General features: G+C 43.4%; 1 protein-coding gene across 17 annotated transcripts in view; it reads left to right on the top strand.

Annotated features, from left to right (window-relative positions):
- The first annotated feature begins 2,134 nt into the window (after positions 1-2,134).
- Positions 2,135-12,028, top strand: part of CNOT1 (CCR4-NOT transcription complex subunit 1) — a 98,285-nt gene continuing 88,391 nt past the window's right edge. For 12 of the 17 annotated variants that reach the window (XR_004961093.1, XM_036274296.1, XM_036274298.1 and 9 more), the window contains exon 1: positions 2,144-2,252. The gene's annotated coding sequence lies outside the window, so the exon portion shown is untranslated. Of the gene's footprint in view, positions 2,253-12,028 lie in introns of all 17 variants that reach the window. The other 5 variants (XM_036274302.1, XM_036274310.1, XM_036274300.1 and 2 more) reach the window with 4 other exon arrangements.

The following is a 12,028-nucleotide window of genomic DNA, read 5'->3' on the forward strand; positions in this document are numbered from 1 at the left end:
TGTGGCAGTTTGTCCCCAGCCCTGGTTGGGTCATTCGAGTGGCAGCCACTCGATGTGTCCCTTTCACGTTGATGTTTCTCTCCCTCTCTCTCCTGCTCTATCTGAATTAAAAAAAAAAAAAAAAAAAGAGAGAGACAAAAGAGAAAGTAGAAGGGTGGGTGTCAGGGACTGCAGGAAGGAAATGAGTTGTTTTATGAGTATAGCATTTCCGTGTTTTGTTGTTCTTTTTAAAAAACCCTCTTTTTTTAAAGGGTTGTCTGATTTATTTATTTATTTTGGTACGCACCCCTAGCGCGAACCAAACCTGGGACTCTCTGGTCTGCAGGCTGATGCCCTAACCGCTGAACCAAACCGGCCCGGGTCTGGTTCCTGCTAAGCGCAGGTACCTGGTTGCAGTTTGTCCCTGGCCCCCGGTGGGATCGTGTGGATGGCAACCATTCGCTGTGTCTCTCTCACATCGACGTTTCTCTCTCTCTCTTTGTCCCTCTTTCCCTCCCGCTCTATCTGAAGATAAATGCAAAAGTGTCCTCGGGTGAGGATAAAAGAAAAAAAAACTTTTATTGTTATTTTTTTTAGAGAGAAAGAGGAAGGGAGAGAGAGAATCATAGATGAGTTGCCTCCCATGTGCACCCAGAGCAGGCACTGAAGCGCAGCCTGGGCATATACTCTGACGGGGAATTGAACCAGTGACCTTTTGGTGCACGGGAAGATGCTCTACTTCCTGAGCTACACTCACCAGGGCATTTTTGTTCTTTTTTTAATTTACCGATTTTTAGAGAGAGAGAGGAAGAAAGGGAGAGAGAGAGAGAGAGAGAGAGAGAGAGAGAGAAATATCTATTTGTTGTTCCAGTGACTTATGCATTCATTGGATAATTCTTGTATGTGCCCTGACACAGGATGGAACCCGCAACCTTGGGGTACCAGAATGATGCTTTAACCAATTGAGCTATGCCAGGGCTAGATTTAGTTTTACAACACGAAAAAGTTCAGTTGCACACCAACATGCATATAGTTAACATTAATGTATAACATACTTGAAAATGGTTAAGATGGTTTAAAAAAAAAAGGCACTTTTAGGCACAAAAGGTAGTGCTTGTGAGCCTAGCTTTAGAAAGGAAGTGATGAGGTGGATAGGTTTTTTTACAAAGTTAAGAGTCAACCGGTCAACACTTCCTTCCCACCCCTCCTCTTGAACAAGGTGACCATAAACCCCTACAATCTACTTTAGATAATAAATAACAGCAAAAGATAGGTTTTTGTGCTTGTATTCTCCCGAGAGCAAAGGGCTTAGGTATCCTTCCTGATACCGCTTACAAGTCATGAGCCAAGAGAACCTTAGCTTCTTACCTCTCTGAAATGCGTGCCTTCTACAATAGGCAAAACTAGAAGAGAAAGTTGTTTTGAGGAAAGTGGGGCCAAGAGACTACATTTCCCAGCACGCACTGCTCCTCCTAGGGCGCCGTAAGTGATGGAAGAAGATGCATGACTTTTGCGACAAGAGTCGGGCTCCGGGCGTGGGGAAACACTACACATCCCGGGATGCAGAGCGTCACCACTTTAGTTACAGGTTGGCTTGCCTTCTGATGGCTGGTGTACCACGCCAAGGGGAAACGAGGGGAAGGGAACGTTTAAGCTTGGAAAGCCCCGCGGTCTACTGGACTTGACACTTCGAAAGTGGTAGGAGAATGAACAACTCTGCTTCACTCTAACTCAAAGTAGTTCCCGCACAGAGTGGCGAGGGTTTATGCCTCCCCTCCTTATTTATTGTTTCTCAGGGCAGGTGGGAAGTCCGTGAAACCCCCAAATTGAAGTTATGTGCGTCTTCCTATTGGTCCTCGCTCGAGCGCAGGCGCGATAGCGCCTATCCTGTCCCTAGGGACTGGTGAGCGGCAATTGGCCAAAGCCCGCGAAGTAGGAGTCCGGATTGGTAGTTGCTAGCAGGAGCCTGGTTTCTACCTTGACTTCTGCAAGTAGTAGTGTTTGATTGGTTAAAATCCTCAGGCACCTGACGGTGATTGGGTGGGGGCCACGGGCGGGCTACAGGCATTGGGTGGTGCTGGGGCCATCCTTTCTCGAGCGTGCAGCAAATGATGAAATGAGAACGGGGAGGGGAAAGGCCGCGTCGTGAGCGCGCGACCTCCGGCGCCATTTTGTAGAGAAACAAGCGGAGTTAACCGAAGAGGGGGGTCGAGGAGAGCCGGAGTCGGGGACCCAGGAGTTTCCTGTGTCCAGCGCCGCCGGAGCCGCCTGAGGTGAGGTGGGCTGGGGCCGGCTGTCGGTGTCAGGTGCGGAACGCGTGGGTGCAGGCGCGGGAAGCACCGGGGGTCGCCCGGGGCCATTGGGAGCCTTTTCCGGAGCTCCGCAGAGTGAGGGGTAGTCGGGACGGGGAAGTGGCGAGGCGGCCGAGGGCGGACTCTCTCCCCACGGCTCGCGGAGCACTCGGGCTCTGAAAGAAGAGGCCAGGGCGAGGGCTCCACGAAGCGGAGGGCAGAGCGCGGGATGAGACCCGGGGGCCCCGGCCCGGGCCTGGAGACCCTGAGGGCGGCGGTGGCGCTGATGCCGACGGCCGGGCCTCGCTTCGCGCGGGCTGCACCCTTCGCACCCCCACGAGCTCCTCAACTGCCCCTTCCTCTCCGGGCTCCCGGATGAGTGCGGGGACAGCGGCCCCCGAGGCCTAGCTCCCGAGGCGAGGAGACGGTGTGGGGAGTATTGCAGGCTCCCTGTTTTTCCGCTTGGACCTGGAGTGGCCAGCCCCGCTCCCTCGCCCCAGCACGCTGCCAGACCTCGGGCATGTTAGGTGTCCGCGGGTGGGAGGGGCGGGCGGGAGCGAGCACTTTCTCATTACTTCTTGCCACAGGGTTGGTTCCACTCGCGCGCCCGGCGCTCACACTTTTTCCGAAGTCGGCCCCCACCCACTTGGCCCAGTGTCTGTGCTGTAGTGGCGGTTCTGCTCACTCGTGGAAGTGGCCCCGTAGTGAGCTGAGCACTTGGAGGCCTCACCTGCTGGCGCGCGATTGACTACAGGTCTTGTAGGGTTACCGAAGGCCAAACAGTAATTGAGATTTCAAACTGCGATCGTGTTTTTTCAGTGCCATCCACTCTGAACGATTCCCCCGGCCGGGCTCGCCCCGACGATTACCTCCACTAGGAGTAGCCTGTGTGGGTTAAAAAAAAAAAAAGGTTGATATCTGTGGGTTTGAAAATGTGTTTAAAATGAACTTTGGAAAGTACACTTTCCCCCCTGAAGTCACTCAATTAATTAATCGTCTCATTTCTCAGGCCTCTACTAAAAAGTCAGTTTTCTTTCTGAAAGCTGAGGAACAATACTTAATCTTCTTCCTCCCTTCTCTATAATTCGACTGCCTTGCGGGATTTACTTTAATAGTAAAACATTAAGTGAACGTGATTTGAGTATTTTTTGCAAAAATAAAATTCTGAACATTTTCTTTATGACAGTCTGGTAAGAATTAGGGGTACATGGATTAAAAAAAAAGGGAGGACAAATAAAAAATTAGGAAGTAGATTAAACAGATTAAGAATAAATTTGTTTTTGTTAGAAGTACTTGGATTTTAATATGTTAGTGATCTGGCCCAAGTTGACATTTTTACCTTTCCAAAGATTGGCAGCACAGTATTTTAGCTATTAAGATATATGGTAACAGTTTAAATTATAATGTTTTAGGACACTGCAAATTGTTACCTTGTGTAAGGAGAAAAGCAGCGGGTGATACATAAAGTTTTAGGCATCTAGTTGTGCTCTGACTAAATTGGTAGCTTGTTCATAAAAATTGTTTGGAGTTTGTCACTTTTCAACAAGTGTGGGTCCCAAGTCCTTTAGTGGAAACATAAGTTTAGAATCAAAGACTTGACCATTAATAACTGAAAGTATTTCCCTTTCTTGCCTAAGATTGTAATCTTAGAAGTTTCAGGGCAGGGTTTTGCGGCAGGTGGAACAGAGCTGAAATGCTCTTAGTTCTAACTCATTTAAATGGATCTCTGGTTTAGTTTCTTCTAGTCTCCGAATTTCTACTGGGGGTTTAAATCCCCTTTATTTAATGTGGATCTTGTCAGGCTAAGTACTGTGACATCCTCCTAACTTCAGGTTAAGTCATTAAAAGCAAAACAACAAAAAACCTGTGAGGCTAGAAGAGGAAATGCTTGCTTATCTCTTCAAAACATGCTTAAAGACAAATCAAATTATTCTTACATGTTGCTTTTTCAAAGTATGTTTTTGGTGAGATGCTGGTCTAGTCATGAAAAGCATTCTTTTTAACCAGCTTAAATTTATGAATGTGAGTCTTTATTTCACTTTATTCTATGAGGTAATACATCTTTGGCACTCAATGCCATGGAAGGGAATTTGTCCACAGTAATTCTAATTGAATGCCCAAATATTTCAAGGCACTGATTTTTTAAGAAGTTTCTGCTTCTTGAATTAACAAAAATTGTAGCCTGCCATTTTAAAATGCTATATTTTATGAGTGTAGTATATTATTAAAAAAACAAAGCTAACTTTCAAGTCATTAAAAAATATTAGCCAAAGCATTTTTTAAATGGCTTTGACCAAACTGAACTTCCTGCTGTGCAGTTTCAAAATGGCATCCCACTGAGTCTTATTTTAAGACCTTATACTGTCTGTAGAAAAATGCTGCAGTTCCTTGTCTATTTGCACAATTTTTAAGGACTACATTTCAAAGCTAAATGGGCTCAAAACCTATTGTGCCCTATGTATACACAATAGTTTATTTATTTATTTATTTTATATCCTCATTCGAGGACATTTTTCCATTTTTTGTACAGACAGAGTGGGAGGGAGAGAGAGGAAGAGAGAGAGAGGGAAACATTGATGTGAAAGGGACACATCGAGTGGCTGCCACCCGCACGACCAACCAGGGCCGGGGACAAACTGTAACCGAGGCACATGCCCTTAGCGGGAACCGAACCCGGGTCTCTCCGGACCGCAGGCGGACGCTCTAACCGCTGAGCCAAACTGGCCAGGGCCACAATAGTTTATTTTAATGTACTTTTTATTCATACATTTGTAAAAATGTAGCAAAGCAAATAAAACACATTGTTCATTGAAAAGCATTGTTTGCAAAGTCCGTAATTAGAGAGGTAGACTTTATCTGAAACCCTGTGTTGAGATGGAAGGAAATGCAGCCTTTGGGAGTGTAGATTTAAGAAGTGTGTTTCTGTCTTTAAGACTGGAAAAATTAGCATAAACCTCCAGGATAAAATGTCTTGGTTAATTTTGTTGCAGCTGTTAGAGATTCCTGAAAGGTTGAATGAGAGGTTTTTGTTTTGGTTTTTTGAGATGTTGGACTAATTATATGAAATAAAAAGTAGAATAAAGCATATTTTGAAACACCATGTTACTATTCTTAAGCTCAACAGTGTCCCTTTTAGATAATTTGCTTGAAAGTTTGTCCCCTTGCTTTAAAGTTCCTACTTTTGAAATAAGTTTTTTTATTGATTTTTTTTTTTTTAAGAGGAAGGGAGATAGATCAATAGGCAGTCTCCTGCACGCCCCCTACTGGGGATCCAGCCCGAAACCTGGGCATGTGCCCTGACCAGGAATGGAACCGGGACCTCTCAGTCCATGGGACAACGGTCAATCCATTGAGCCACACCTGTTGGGCTAAAGTTCCTGGTTTTGAATTGCAATGTTACTTTTAAAATTTTGTGTAGACCCATCATAAGAATAGATAGCCCTTTGTTTCAGACCCTTGGTCTTTTTTGCAGTAGCTTCCTAACAAATCTCTAGTATCTCTTCCCCATCATTTGTTTATTGGATTTCTTTATTATGTAAGTAATATGTGAATGCGTCCTAATTGTAAATGATTCCAGGAATACAGTCAGTTCTTTACTGCCAAATTGCCACCCAAATCATTGGTTTGAAAATAGCCAGCCTGTGCTCAGAAGTCCTTCAGGTACCTTGCCTGGAGCTATATGTTTTGATTCCTTCCTACTTGTGGCAGCATCTTTTTAAAAACATTTTTTTCTTTATTGATTTGAAAGAGAGGAAGGGAGCTGGAGAGAGATCGAAACATCAGTGAGAGAGAACATTGATTGGCCGCCTCCTGCTGAGCTACACTGGCTGGACAGCATATTACTTTTTTATGCTGTAGTCATAACTCTGTTACACAGTGGTTTCCAAGTACATCTTTGCCCCCTTTATCTGGAATGTCAGCATTTGTATCTACCAAAACATTGTCAGGAGTTCAAACTCAAGTGTACTGTCTATAAATATTTTCTCTGATATTCTTAAGCAAAATTGATTCTCAATCTTGGCCAGTTATACTTAGCTGTAGCATATATTGTCTTTTAAGTTTTTGGTCTCATTTTATGGTGGATAAGGAGTTGTCCCTCCCACCAAACACATATACAATTGCCCTGAATGGTAATTGAATAATGCTTCATTTGTTACACTCAGTTGCATTCTTGGAAAAGACCACACCCTGAATTTTGTTCTTTGAGAGCATAGACTTTTTCTTTTTTTTTTATCCTCACCCGAGGACATTTTTCCATTTTTTACTCAGAGTGGGAAGGAGAGAGAGGAAGAGAGAGAAACATCGATGTGAAAGGGACACATCGAGTGGCCGCCACCCACACGACCCAACCAGGGCCGGGGACAAACTACAGCCAAGGTACATGCCCTTAGCGGGAACCGAACCCGGGTCTCTGTGGGCCACAGGCTGACGCTCTAACCGCTGAGCCAAACCGGCCAGGGCCATAGACTTTTTCTTAGAGCTATGTGCTTATAATTGTGTTGACATCTTTAAATGGTTAAACTTTGAAAGCTAGTCATACAAAATTATGTTAACATCCTTTAGGAAAGTGAGATGACTTTCTTAGTTTAAGGTCAGATCAGGTTTCCTACTCTAGCTCTAATATTCATTCATTCTGTCTTCCATACTGCTTGAATTCAATACAAGGAAAAGAAAGCTGTGCATTTGATCATTCATCAAAAAAGTGAGAATAATGAATGTAGTCAACCACTTTCTTTTTTTTCCCCTTTATTGATTTTAGAGAGAACGTGGGAGGGAGAGAGAGAGAAACATCGATGAGAGAGGATATTGATTGGCGCCTCCTACATAACCTCCACTGGGGATCGGGCCCACAACCTGGGCATGTACCCTTACCGGGAATCGAACCAGTGACTTCTTGGTGCATGGGTCAACCACTGAGTCATACCAGCCGGACTAGTTTGTTTGTTTGTTTGTTTGTTTTTGGTATGTGCCCTGCATGGGTCAACCACTGAGTCATACCAGCCGGACTGGTTTGTTTGTTTGTTAGTTTTTTGGTACGTGCCCCTAGCGGGAACCGAACCCAGGACTCTGTGGTCCACAGGCCAATGCTCCAACTGCTGAGCCAAACTGGCCAGGGCAGGTTTTTTTGTTTTGTTTTGTTTTTAAGACAAGGTTTGTTGTGCAATTAAAATCTCTGGAGGTTGATTTTTGTAGTTCAGGATTCACTGTAATTTAGTGAATTAAATTTTTAAGAACATGACTTTCTCCATTAATAAGTCTACAGAATTAATCTGTTTACACATTGGCGATTTCTTGAATTACCAAGGGAGATTTGTTTTCTTTACTTCTAATGTGGCAGTCTTATTAAAATATAATTGACATACAGCATTATAAACGTTTAAGATGTATAGCATAATGACTTGATATACATATCTTGTGAAATACTCCCAGTGTTTTTGTTGGATAAAATGTTCTTAATTGCGACCAAAGCATATCAGGTGTTATTCCTAGTAATTTTTTTGGAGGACAAGACACAAAATTTGAGATTTTTTTTTTTATCCTCACCTGAGGACATTTTTCCATTTTCTTGTTCAGATACAATAGGAGGAAGAGAGAGAGAAACATTGACATGAAAGGGACACATCGAGTGGCTGCCACCTGCACAACCCAACCAGGGCCAGGGACAAACCGCAACTGAGGTACATGCCCTTAGTGGAAACCGAACCCCGGTCTCTCAGGATCCCAGGCCAACGCTCTAACCGCTGAGCCAAACCAGCCAGGGCAGATTTGAGTTTTTCATTTCTTCAGTGTGACAATGTAAAACTCTAGCTTGACAAAAAGATGGTCTTTTTGTTTTGTTTTTTATCTTCACCTGAGGACTTTTTAAAATTTGTTTTGCATTTATCTTCAGATAGAGCGGGAGGGAGAGAGGGAGAGAAACATCAATGTGAGAGAGACACATCGAGTGGTTGCCACCCATATCCAAGGTACGTGCCCTTAGTGGAAACCAAACCCAGGACTCTGGTCCTCTGGGCCGACACTCTAACTGCTGAGCCAAACTGGCCAGAGCAAGATGGTCTTTTAAAAAAAAAAAAAGATTATTTTTTTCTATCACCATTTATTCCTTCTATACCCTCTTTCACACACGTAGCTCCCTGTCCCCCAAAAGATGGTCTTTCTGTTACAGTTATTGTGAGTGGTCATTACTTAACCTCACTGTAATAAAACTTGTACTTCTGTTGAGAGAGATGCAAAGGATGGAGGGACTTAGTTTTAAAATGTTCTTCAGCCCTGGCCGGTTTGGCTCAGCGGTTAGAGCGTCGGCCTGCGGTACAGAGAGACCTGGGTTCGGTTCCCGCTAAGGGCATGTACCTTGGTTGCAGTTTGTCCCCGGCCCTGGTTGGTCGTGCAGGTGGCAGCCACTCGATGTGTCCCTTCACATCTATGTTTCTCTCTCTCTCTCTTCCTCTCTCTCCCTCCCGCTCTGTCTGAACAAAAAATGGAAAAGTGTCCTCGGGTGAGGATAAAAAAAATAAATAAAATGTTCTTCAGCACTATCAATTGAATTTTTACAGATATTTGAGTACATTTTCCCTTGGCATGATTTTTATTTATTTATTTACTTATTTATTTATTTATTTATTTTAATCCTCACCTGATGACATTTTTCCATTTTTTGTTCAGATAGAGTGGGAGGGGGAGAGAGAGAGAGAGAAACATCGACGTGAAAGGGACACATCGAGTGTTTTCCACCCACACGACCCAACCAGGGCCGGGGACAAACTGCAACCGAGGTACGTGCCCTTAGCGGGGACCGCAGGCCAATGCTCTAACCGCTGAGCCAAACCGGCCAGGGCGTTATTTTTACTTTTTTATTGATTTTTTTACACAGGAAGGGAGAGAGGTAGAAACGTCAGTGTGAGAGAAACATCATTTGGCTGCCTCCTGCACATCCCCCACAGAGGATTGAGCCTGAGACCTGGACATGTGTCCCAACCAGTAATCGAACTGGGACCTTGCGGTCCATGGGATGATAGCTCAATCCACTGAGCCACAGTGGCCAGATAGCATAGTTATTTTTAAAGTAGCTTAAGGAGCCCTGGCCAGTTTAGTTCAGTGGTTAGAACATTCACCTGTGGACTGAAGGGTTATGGGTTCGATTCCCAGTTGTACCTGGGTTGTAGGTTTGATCCCTGATCCCAGGATGTGTCTTTCTCATACTGATGTGTTCCCCCCCACACTCTAAAAAAATCAATGGAAAAATATCCTGTGGTGAGGATTAACAACAAAAAGGAAGCTTAAGGATACTCCCAGTTAATTATCTTTTAGTCTTAAGTATATTATATACTGTACAGCTTTATAATTTTGAAAATACTTCTGGGAACATGCTTCTGAATATTCAATTGATTTCAGATCAAAAGCTTGGTAACTTTCTGATTTTGGAATAAGCATGCTTTATTGACTCTTCACTGTCCCCTCCCCCCTTTAAAAAATATTTTGTTGTTTTGTTAATAGTTTTCTTTTTTTTTCTTTATTGATTTTAGAGAGAGGGGAAAGGAGAGGGAGAGAGAGATAGAGACATTGATGAGCGAGAGTACTGCTTGGCCGCCTTCTGCATGCCCCCCCACTGGGGATTGGGCCCACAACCTAGGCATGTGACCTGACCAGGAATCGAACTGGTATCCTCTTGGAACATGGGTGATGATCAACTACTGAGCCCACCGGCCAGGCTTTAATATATCTTTATTGATTTTTTAGAGAGAGAGGAGGGGAGAGGGAGAAAGAGATAGAAACATCAATATGAGAGAGAACCATTGATTGGCTGCCTCCTGCATGCCCCTACTAGGAATTGAGCTGGAAACCTGGGCATGTGCCCTGACTAGGAATCGACTGGGAACTCTAAGCCCTATGGATGATGCTCAATCCACTGAGCCACACAGGCCGGGCCACAGTTATGTTTTTATTCTTTAGTTGGGTAATGGAGAGGCAAGTGTACCATGTATATACCCATAGTTATGGCATAGATTTAAAAAAAAACTTTATTGATTTTTAGCGAGAGGGAAAGAGAGAAACACCAATGTGAGAGTGAAACATCGATCAGCTGCCTCCTGCATGTCTCACACCGAGAATGGAGACCTCAACCTGGGCATGTGCCCTGATAGGATTTGAATCAGTACCAGGCGTGGGATAGTGCCCAACCAACAGCCACACTGGCCAGGGCTGATTCTTGTATTTTAAAAGCCCTATCATGTCATTCCTTTAAAAATTGTCTGTTGATTCTCCACTTGTTCTTAGTAAAAGCCAAACAATGTCCTTTCATCACTTACAGGTTATAGCCCTGCCCCGTACCTACTCAGTCATTTCTTGTTCTCCCCAACTTATTCTCTCCCCCATCACTAAGTTTACTTTGGCTACAACTTGACCTGCTTGCTTTTCCTTGTACATGCCATGTGTTCTTTGAGGAAGACTTGGTAGTGACTGACCTTCCTGGAACCTTCTTTTCTTAGATGTGTGTATGGCTAAACCCTCAGCTCCTTTAAATCTGCTCAAATACTATACTTTCCAATAAGGCTCCCTGTGACCACCCTACTTAAATTGCAACCCCCTGCAGGGCCCTCCCCCCCCAATTTGTTTCACTTTTACCTTGTTGTTTTTCTTTTTTCATAGTTAGCATTTCCTAAAATGCTTCATAATTTTTTATGATTACTATTTCTCCCCTCCAGTGGGAATGCAGGGATGAGTGTACCTTAAATATCTGACAGACAATACATACTCAACAAATATTTGACTGGATTAGTACACACAATAGTAATTCTTAAAATTTTTCTCTGGTAAGTTGTGGGAGCCACTTCATATAAGTCATATACCAGTTCTTACCATCTGGTAGATTTGAGTTGTGCTTGGCTTTGTGTTAACTTTGTGGAAAGCCAAACTTGAGGTGTTTACATCTAGGACCCACTCTACAGAAAGTGGATGCCAAAGCAATTTTTTTCTCAAAAAGGGCATTGTTGGCATTTGGGCAGGATAGTTCTTTGTTGGTGGTGCTGTCCTCCTTCCTTGCAAGATATTTACTGTTACTGCATCTCTAAATCTCATATGACAATGTCTCTGCACTTTTACACATTTCAAAATGGTTTTGGAGATTATATTGCCCTCTAGTTTATTCCAGTATGTATCTTTTTAAGGTTCATATTTGTTGTCAGGGTTATTTTATTTACTTTAGATCCAATTGTTGGTGTTTAATTTTACAGTGGCATATGTGAAAGACTGCTGGAGGAAAAGCAATACACTGTTTTGTTGATTCTAAAACAAAATTTCAATATGTTAATGTCTCTGAAACTGCATCATGTCATAGAATAAATACTGCCAAGTATGCTTTCTTAGTGATACATAAAATAATGATGCTGTTACAATTAAAGACAAACCAACCTAAGGTGACATGGCAAATATTCACCATATCTGATGGAAGATGAAGGTGGAAGAAATTTCCAAATGTTGAGTACATTTTGTTTTCTTTTAGTGTAGTCAGATTGTATTTTGGGGACTGAAATTGAACATTGGTATTAGACTTACAAGGTTCTGTAAAGTTTTTGGTGCCTCAAAGCTGGGTGGTTGGGAGTGTTGGTGAGGAAGAGAGACAGAACTCCAGGAACTGATGGAGAGGGTAATAACACACGAAACAATAGTTAACAGTGTGATTAAATTTTATAGTGCATCTTACTGAAGGAGATGAGAGGTGATCTGAAGTGGTTTGGGAGGTTTTGCAGGGCTGAGGCTTG

Source organism: Molossus molossus, unplaced genomic scaffold (assembly GCF_014108415.1).
Source record: "Molossus molossus isolate mMolMol1 unplaced genomic scaffold, mMolMol1.p scaffold_m16_p_21, whole genome shotgun sequence".
Taxonomy (NCBI): Eukaryota; Metazoa; Chordata; class Mammalia; order Chiroptera; family Molossidae; genus Molossus; species Molossus molossus.